This window comes from Mastomys coucha, unplaced genomic scaffold, assembly GCF_008632895.1.
Source record: "Mastomys coucha isolate ucsf_1 unplaced genomic scaffold, UCSF_Mcou_1 pScaffold14, whole genome shotgun sequence".
NCBI classification, from domain to species: Eukaryota; Metazoa; Chordata; class Mammalia; order Rodentia; family Muridae; genus Mastomys; species Mastomys coucha.
In genome coordinates this window covers 46,976,071-46,983,134 of record NW_022196896.1, presented here as the reverse complement: position 1 = coordinate 46,983,134, position 7,064 = coordinate 46,976,071, and the positions used below count along the sequence as shown (strand labels likewise).

The following is a 7,064-nucleotide window of genomic DNA, read 5'->3' as shown; positions in this document are numbered from 1 at the left end:
GCTTCTACTTGTTTACTTATGATCTCCTGTAATTCCTTATGAAATTTTTTTGTTTCCTCTTTAAGGGCCTGTACTCTTTACCTGTATTCTCCTGTATTTCTTTAAGGGAGTTATTCATGTCCTTCTTAAGTTCCTCTATCAGCATTGTGAGATATGATTTAAGATCCAATTCTTGCTTTTCCAGTGTTTTGGGATATCCAGGACTTGCTGCATTGGGAGTACTAGGTTCTGATGAAGCCTGGTTACTGTTGGTAGGATTCTTGCATTTGCCTTTCGCCATCTTTTGCTTTTTGATGTTAGATGTTCTTAGTGTCTCTGTCTGTCTTAGCTTGTCCTGTCCCTGCTGCCCTGCAAGTCCCCTGCGACTCGTGGGGCCTTTTCCTCCAAGGTGTCTGTTCTGATCTCAGAAACCCACCCAAGACAGAATGGCGGATCCCGCCTGGGTCTCTGGCTTAAGGCGCTCTCTGGAGGTAGGCCCTCCACTTGCAGGGAAGGGGCAGAGGAGGTCGCTGAACCTCCTCTGTCACTCGGAAGCTGAGAGGATCGTGTCCCCATAGCCCTGCGGCTCCCCTGGGAGTCGTGGGGCTTGTGGCTCCCTGCGGGCTGCTCACATCTCAGAAACTCACCAGAGAGAAAATGGTGGATCCCGCCCGGGTCTCTGGCATAAGGCGCCTCCGGGCTGGCTGCTCCAGTCTCAGAACCTCACCCGAGAGAAAATGGTGGATGCTGCCTGGGTCTCTGGCATAAAGCGCTCTCTGGATGTAGGCCCTCCACTTGCAGGGAAGGGGCAGAGGAGGACGCTGAACCTCCTCTGTCACTCGGAAGCTGAGAGGATAGTGTCCCTGCTGCTCTGCGGCTCCCCTGGGAGTCGTGGGGCTTGTGGCTCCCGGCTGGCTGCTCAGGTCTCAGAAACTCACCTGAGAGAAAATCGAGAACTTTAATTTACCTAGTTAATAAATTTTTAATACAAAGTACAAGTGAATTGCAAACAAGAGTGAATATATTGAAGTAGATAACATTATATTTAACTAAAGTTATAGACAATTCAACTATAATTAAAATTAAATCATTGAAGTTGAGAAGATGATTCAATAGGCAAAATAACTGTCCTGTAAGAATGGATCTGAGTTTGAATAACTAGCAACAATGTAAAAGGGAAGTGGTTGCCATACCTATTTCCTCAGAATTAGAAGGATGAAAAAGTAAAATCCAATATCACATGGGCTACCCAGTCTAGTAATCAGTAAGATCTGCTTTTAATGAGAGACCCTATCTCAACAAACAAAAAGGAGAGTAGCTTCAGCCTTTAGAGAAGACCAGGAAATAATACTTTCAGCACAAATAATACTACAGTTTAGCTACTACTGTATAGTAGAAAAGTTTCCTAGTCTAAAGCATCATGCATTTTCCCTCTATTCTGATCAGACTACTGTAAGGGGCCCATGATCATTCCACATGATCAATCAAGTGGATGTGTGAATTTAAGACAGAGGATTTCAGCCTTTTTGTACCAACCCCTTTAAAGGTAAAATGACCATTTCACAGGGGATAGACATCATATATCAGTAGTATCAGATGTTTACATTACAATTTGTAATGTTACAAATTTACATAACAAAATATCAATGAAAATATGTTTATGTTTGTTGGGCAACACAACTTGAGGAACTAATAAAGGATTATAGCATTAGAAAAGTTGAGAGTCACTGCTTTAAGGAAGAAAAGTTTGGACCATTAATTTTGAAGTGTTGCTAGTTCCTACCTACCTGCCACATTCACAGTTTATTCATAAAAAATTCTATCTCTATATGGAAAGACTAATATTATTAGTTTACTAAATTCTGTTATACTCTCCAGTCTTCTTGTGTCTGTGTGTTTAAGTAAATAAGATGTAGCTGTGATAGAGACTATAATAAGGGGCACAGTATTTATGACAATAGGAGCATCCTAGTTTATTTGGACAAAGCTCAGTATGCAATAGTTTTGATTATTTGTCAAAAGAGATTTTGAATGAGAAATTAAAATTTTTATGGTGCCTGACAGTAGTCCCTTTGTGAGCCATCATAATGAAGATTTCTGGTCTATTACTTGTAGTAACCACCTACTTCAAGGCAATATATAAGTTCACCATGTATAGAAAAAACATTGGATATGCTTTCAAAAAATATTTGGTCCTCATTGAGCCACATAATATCTGATCAATGTCTTCGAAGTAATTTCTCATGTTTGGCAGAAATCTTCCAAGAGAGCCTTGTGATCTAGCAGATATGACCTTTGGGGTCTGTTGTAGAATCTAAGGTAGAGATAAATTTGTATAATAAGGTTTACAGTATGAAACATATAACCTGTCCAACTATATCTGTACAGGATACAAGATGATGATGAGAAACAGTGAGCACATAAATAATACTAAAACTCCAGGGTACACTAATCTCTTGGCTCCTGAAGTCTAGTGATAAATCAAAAAGGAAGTCCTTACTCAGTACTTTAAAAGGACTGTTTCACATATTTGGGGCAAATTTTACAGAGTTTCTCAACATCTAACTTTCCAATATTACACACACACACACAGAGACACACCAAAAAAATAGCTTAGTCTATTAAGGAAGACTAAATTGATATATTTAAGTGGTTGCTATTTATTTTGTTCATGTTAGTGATAGTAATGTGACTGATAACCAAATAGCATTGGTTCAGATTTATACATTACCTTGTAGATATGTGCATGTAGGGATCAAAGTCAGGAGCAGAACAATGCTTATAAATTGTCAGAAATGGATCTAAACTTAAATTTCTACAATAATTTGGTAAGCACATGTAAAAAACAGTGCCATTTTATATTTTCTCTAATATTTCAGGTTGAGTAATTCATTTGAACATGAACAAAGATTGAAGTTATTACAATTCACAGGTCTGTCCTCATATATCTCACCACATGGTATGGCCATTGCATAGTATATGACTATATTTCTTACCTATTTTATATTTGCAAGAACAGTGATTATTAGAATGTGCTTGAATGTATAAACACAACACACCAATTATGTGTAGAAAAAAAGTGCATGCTAGATATCTGTAATAGTCATTGCATTTTATGAAAGCCAACATTATCATCACTGTTCTATGTCTATAAAACTCAAAACCAAAAGTAAATGAAATTCCTTTCAAGATTCAAGAATGAATTGTCTTAGTAGAAAAGGTAATATTATTTTTTTTTGCTTCCTACAAAATCTTGCATCATAGATAGTATTTCTTCTTAAAGTTTTAATTATTATTTTTAATTACTGGGAATAATATATAAAATATACCACATTAACAGAGTTTATATTGTATGAACAGTATATCAGCAATCCTATTTTTTAAAAACCTCTGTAAGTGCTACACAAAAAGGTAGAATTTATTCATCTCTTGAGACTAGATTTCATATGCTCTATAGGTTAAATGATAATTTTGGCTATTGGTTCTCTTAATTAACTTTATTTAAAATGAAAATCTTGAATGACTGTTCAATTTTTCTCCCCAGCCTCATATTTTTCAGTGAAAACATGTTAACAGAAGACATGTTTCATATCTGCAATGAAGCCCACTTGTTCATGATGGATAATAATTTAATGTGTTCCTGGATTTTTTATGTGAGGATTTTTTGTTTTGTTTGGTCTTATTTTTGTTTTTTGTTTTTGTTTTTATTAAGTACTTTTGCATCTATGTTTTTGTTTTTATTAAGTACTTTTGCATCTATGTTCATAATGCAAACTCATCTGAAGTTCTCCTTCTTTGTCCAAGGCCAAGCACTGGACTAAGGTTAGATTCCCCTATGGATGAGTTAGGGGAAGGATTGAAGGAACTGAATAGGTCGGCAACCCCATAGGCAGAACAATAGTGCTAACTAACCTGGATCCCTGGGAGCTCTGAGAATTTGAGCCACCAACCATCAGGTCTGAGTCCACTGGCACATTTATAGCAGAGGACTGCTTTGTCTAGCCTCAATAGGAGTATGTATGTACCTAACTCCTAGAGCCTTGATGCCCCAGGGTGGAGAGCAGAATGTCTCAGAGATGAAGAGGAAAGGTATGGAGGAAGATATATTTGAGAGGATATAGGGGTGGCAAGGTTTGGGATGTAAATAAATTGAATAAACAGAATTTTCTGTGTTTCTATTTTGAATTTCCTGGGTAGAATTTGCTTCTGGAGCATAAGTGAAGAAGAAAGATCCAGTTACATATATATTGAAACAGTAAAATGGACGGATAAATCATTCTCTGTTCACAACATTAAAATTTATTTATTAGTATCAAATTCCCAACCCAAATTATTTCATAGGCCACAATGGCAAGCAATCTAAATTTTCACCATAGGTGGCATTTGATTTAGTGCTTCTATCACCTGGAGAAAGTCTAAGACCCAAAGAAATATGTCAGGCAGGAAGGGGTTTATTTTCTTATACTTCCATTTACTCTGGAAAGTGAATGGGAACAGGAGGAACTAGGTGTTGAGAGGATAGAAGGAGAGAGTACTCAGGAAGAAGACTGGAAATTGAGGACATCTCTGGTAAGATTTAGAAACCAAAGTCAGAGGAAATTCACTGAAATTGATAAGGAGGAAGGTAGATAGAACTCTTAACATTGGAGGCTGTGGAGTCTGAACTGGCCATCTCCTGTAACCAAGCAAGGCATTCAGTGGAGGGAATTTGAGACCATCCTATGGACAATTGATAGAACCTACAATTTGTTCTGTTTATGAGATGTGCTTGGATAAACATAATAACAAAATTGTGGGAGTGATCAATCAAAAATTGGTCCCGTATGAGATCCATTACATGACTGGACACCCACCCCTGATACTGCTAAGAACCAGAGTCTGGATATCCCAAAGACCTACTAAAGAACCAAACCTCAATGAAATGATTCTTGATGATACTCTGCTGTATTCCCAGATTGGAACATAACCCAGTTGTTATCAGTGAAACTTCACCCAATAACTGATGGAACCAGATGCAGAGATGTAAACAGATGCAACCAGCTAAACTTTTGGCAGAACCCAGAGAATCTGCCGTGCAAACTATACAAAACTAAACATTTCTCAACACCAAATTAAACCTCCAGTGCCAGGAGTGGGTTAAATCTAAGTGACTTGTTTTACAAATGCACACCATAGAAATTCCTACCAGTCCAGAATATTTCTAAAGTCATTACATTCTTTCCAAAAACTGATAGCATGGGCATATTGCTAATGTCAACACCTACATATTCATTAAACAACACTTAAGGCCAAACTCCATGCCCAGAAATAGAAGGCTAACCCAACTGAACATAGTGATGTATTTGGAAGTTTATTGCTTCTCATAACACTTTGGTTGTTGTTGTTTATTTGGTTATTTTATATCATTCTAGATTGTTTTATTTAATAAAATTTTATCTTACTTTATATTTCTTGTATGTTTCTTCTTAGATAGTTATTTTATATTGAGTGTGATCACAAAAGTGTGTATATGAGTGATATGATGTAGTGATGATACAGGTAAAGTTTGGGTAGAGAAAGTAGCAATCATTTTACAGTCTATGAAAAAGCCTATTCTCAGTTAAGATATTATGAAAAAGAAATATATGTGTGTGTTTAATTAACTTAAAAGTAATACATTTCCATAATCTTACTTGCCAATTCTTAGTTTACTTACCTCATCTTCTATCACATCTTTCTTTCATCTTCTTGAAACAAATCATACTTAAATTTTAATTACCTCTTATAACCTGAATTCTTTTATATCGTGTTTTAATCTAAAACTACATTTTTCATTATTTAACGGCATGGTTTTAGGATTCCATTACCATTTTTACCCATCCTGCATTTAATTGGCTCCTTCCTTCCCCTTCTTTCTCGACAACTTTCCTCTTGTACCTTTCTGGATTCATAGGGGTCCTCTCCAAATTCATTTTATACATGTTCTATTATCCTACTTTCATTAGTGGATCTCCTCCAATATGACATTTACAGTAAACTGGCTTTCTGCACATATACTGTAATTTGAACAGAGATAATACATAAATCTATCACCATACAGGAGAGGAAAAAGTTTGCATTTATGTGTCTATGCCTAGGAAACCTAATTCAGGATTATTTATTTAAATCCCTTCCATTTGCCTGAAAATTTCATAATAATTTTTCTTTATGGTTTAGTAATCTTGCACTCCAGACATGTACTACATTTTATCATGTATTATTTGGTGATAGAGCACAAGATTGATTCTGCTTCCTCACTATTATGAACAAAACAGGAATCAACATGGATATCCAAATACTGATTCAAAAGAATATAAAGTCTTTTCAGTATTTGGCCAATAGTAATCACACTGGAGCACATGGGATTTCTGGTTTAATATTTTTTGACAACCCAAGGAAAGATTTCAAAGGAGGCTGTACTTTATCATTCTATCAACAGTGAAAAGCATCTGTTTCCAACATATCTCCTGTACAGGACAGAATTTCCCATCATTTGGGTTATAGAAGATGGGAATTTTGGATAAGTAAGATAAAATATTTTTCTCATTTTTAGGATAAATATTCACACACACACACACGCAAGCACACACACACACACACACACATACACATATACACTCTTGAAACTAGTTTTACTTCAAACTCACAAACCTTCATTCCTACTTCTGTAATTCCTATCCTCTTCCCTCATCACTTTCCGATGTAAATTTATATACTTACCTTCTTTTCATTTTAACACTTTTGAATCCACTAAGTGAACTTGTGTGCACATGGAGATATGACACAGGAAATCTTATCTGCTTTAAAAATCCTATGGTATAGTCCTTATGGTCTTCTTCCTAGAGAACAAATATCAGCAAATAGACATCATTTATATTCTTTTCTTTCTTTGTATGACTTCTACTTCATTTCTCTCTTAAGTGTTGTAAGCTTCAACCCCTACAATGAACAGTAGTGAAGGAAAGTAGACAACCTTGTCTTGTTTCTGATCTTAGTTATTATACTTAGCTTCAACTTGAATTCAGTTTAAATAAAATATAATGATTCTTACTGTCTACATATACTCC

General features: G+C 35.9%; 1 long non-coding RNA gene across 1 annotated transcript in view; it reads right to left on the bottom strand.

Moving 5' to 3' along the window:
- The window catches only part of LOC116088216, a 103,421-nt gene extending 96,589 nt beyond the window's left edge, over window positions 1–6,832 (bottom strand). The window contains exon 1 of the long non-coding RNA XR_004117825.1: window positions 6,718–6,832. This is a non-coding gene — a long non-coding RNA (uncharacterized LOC116088216). The remainder of the gene's footprint in view (window positions 1–6,717) is intronic.
- Window positions 6,833–7,064: the final 232 nt, after the last annotated feature.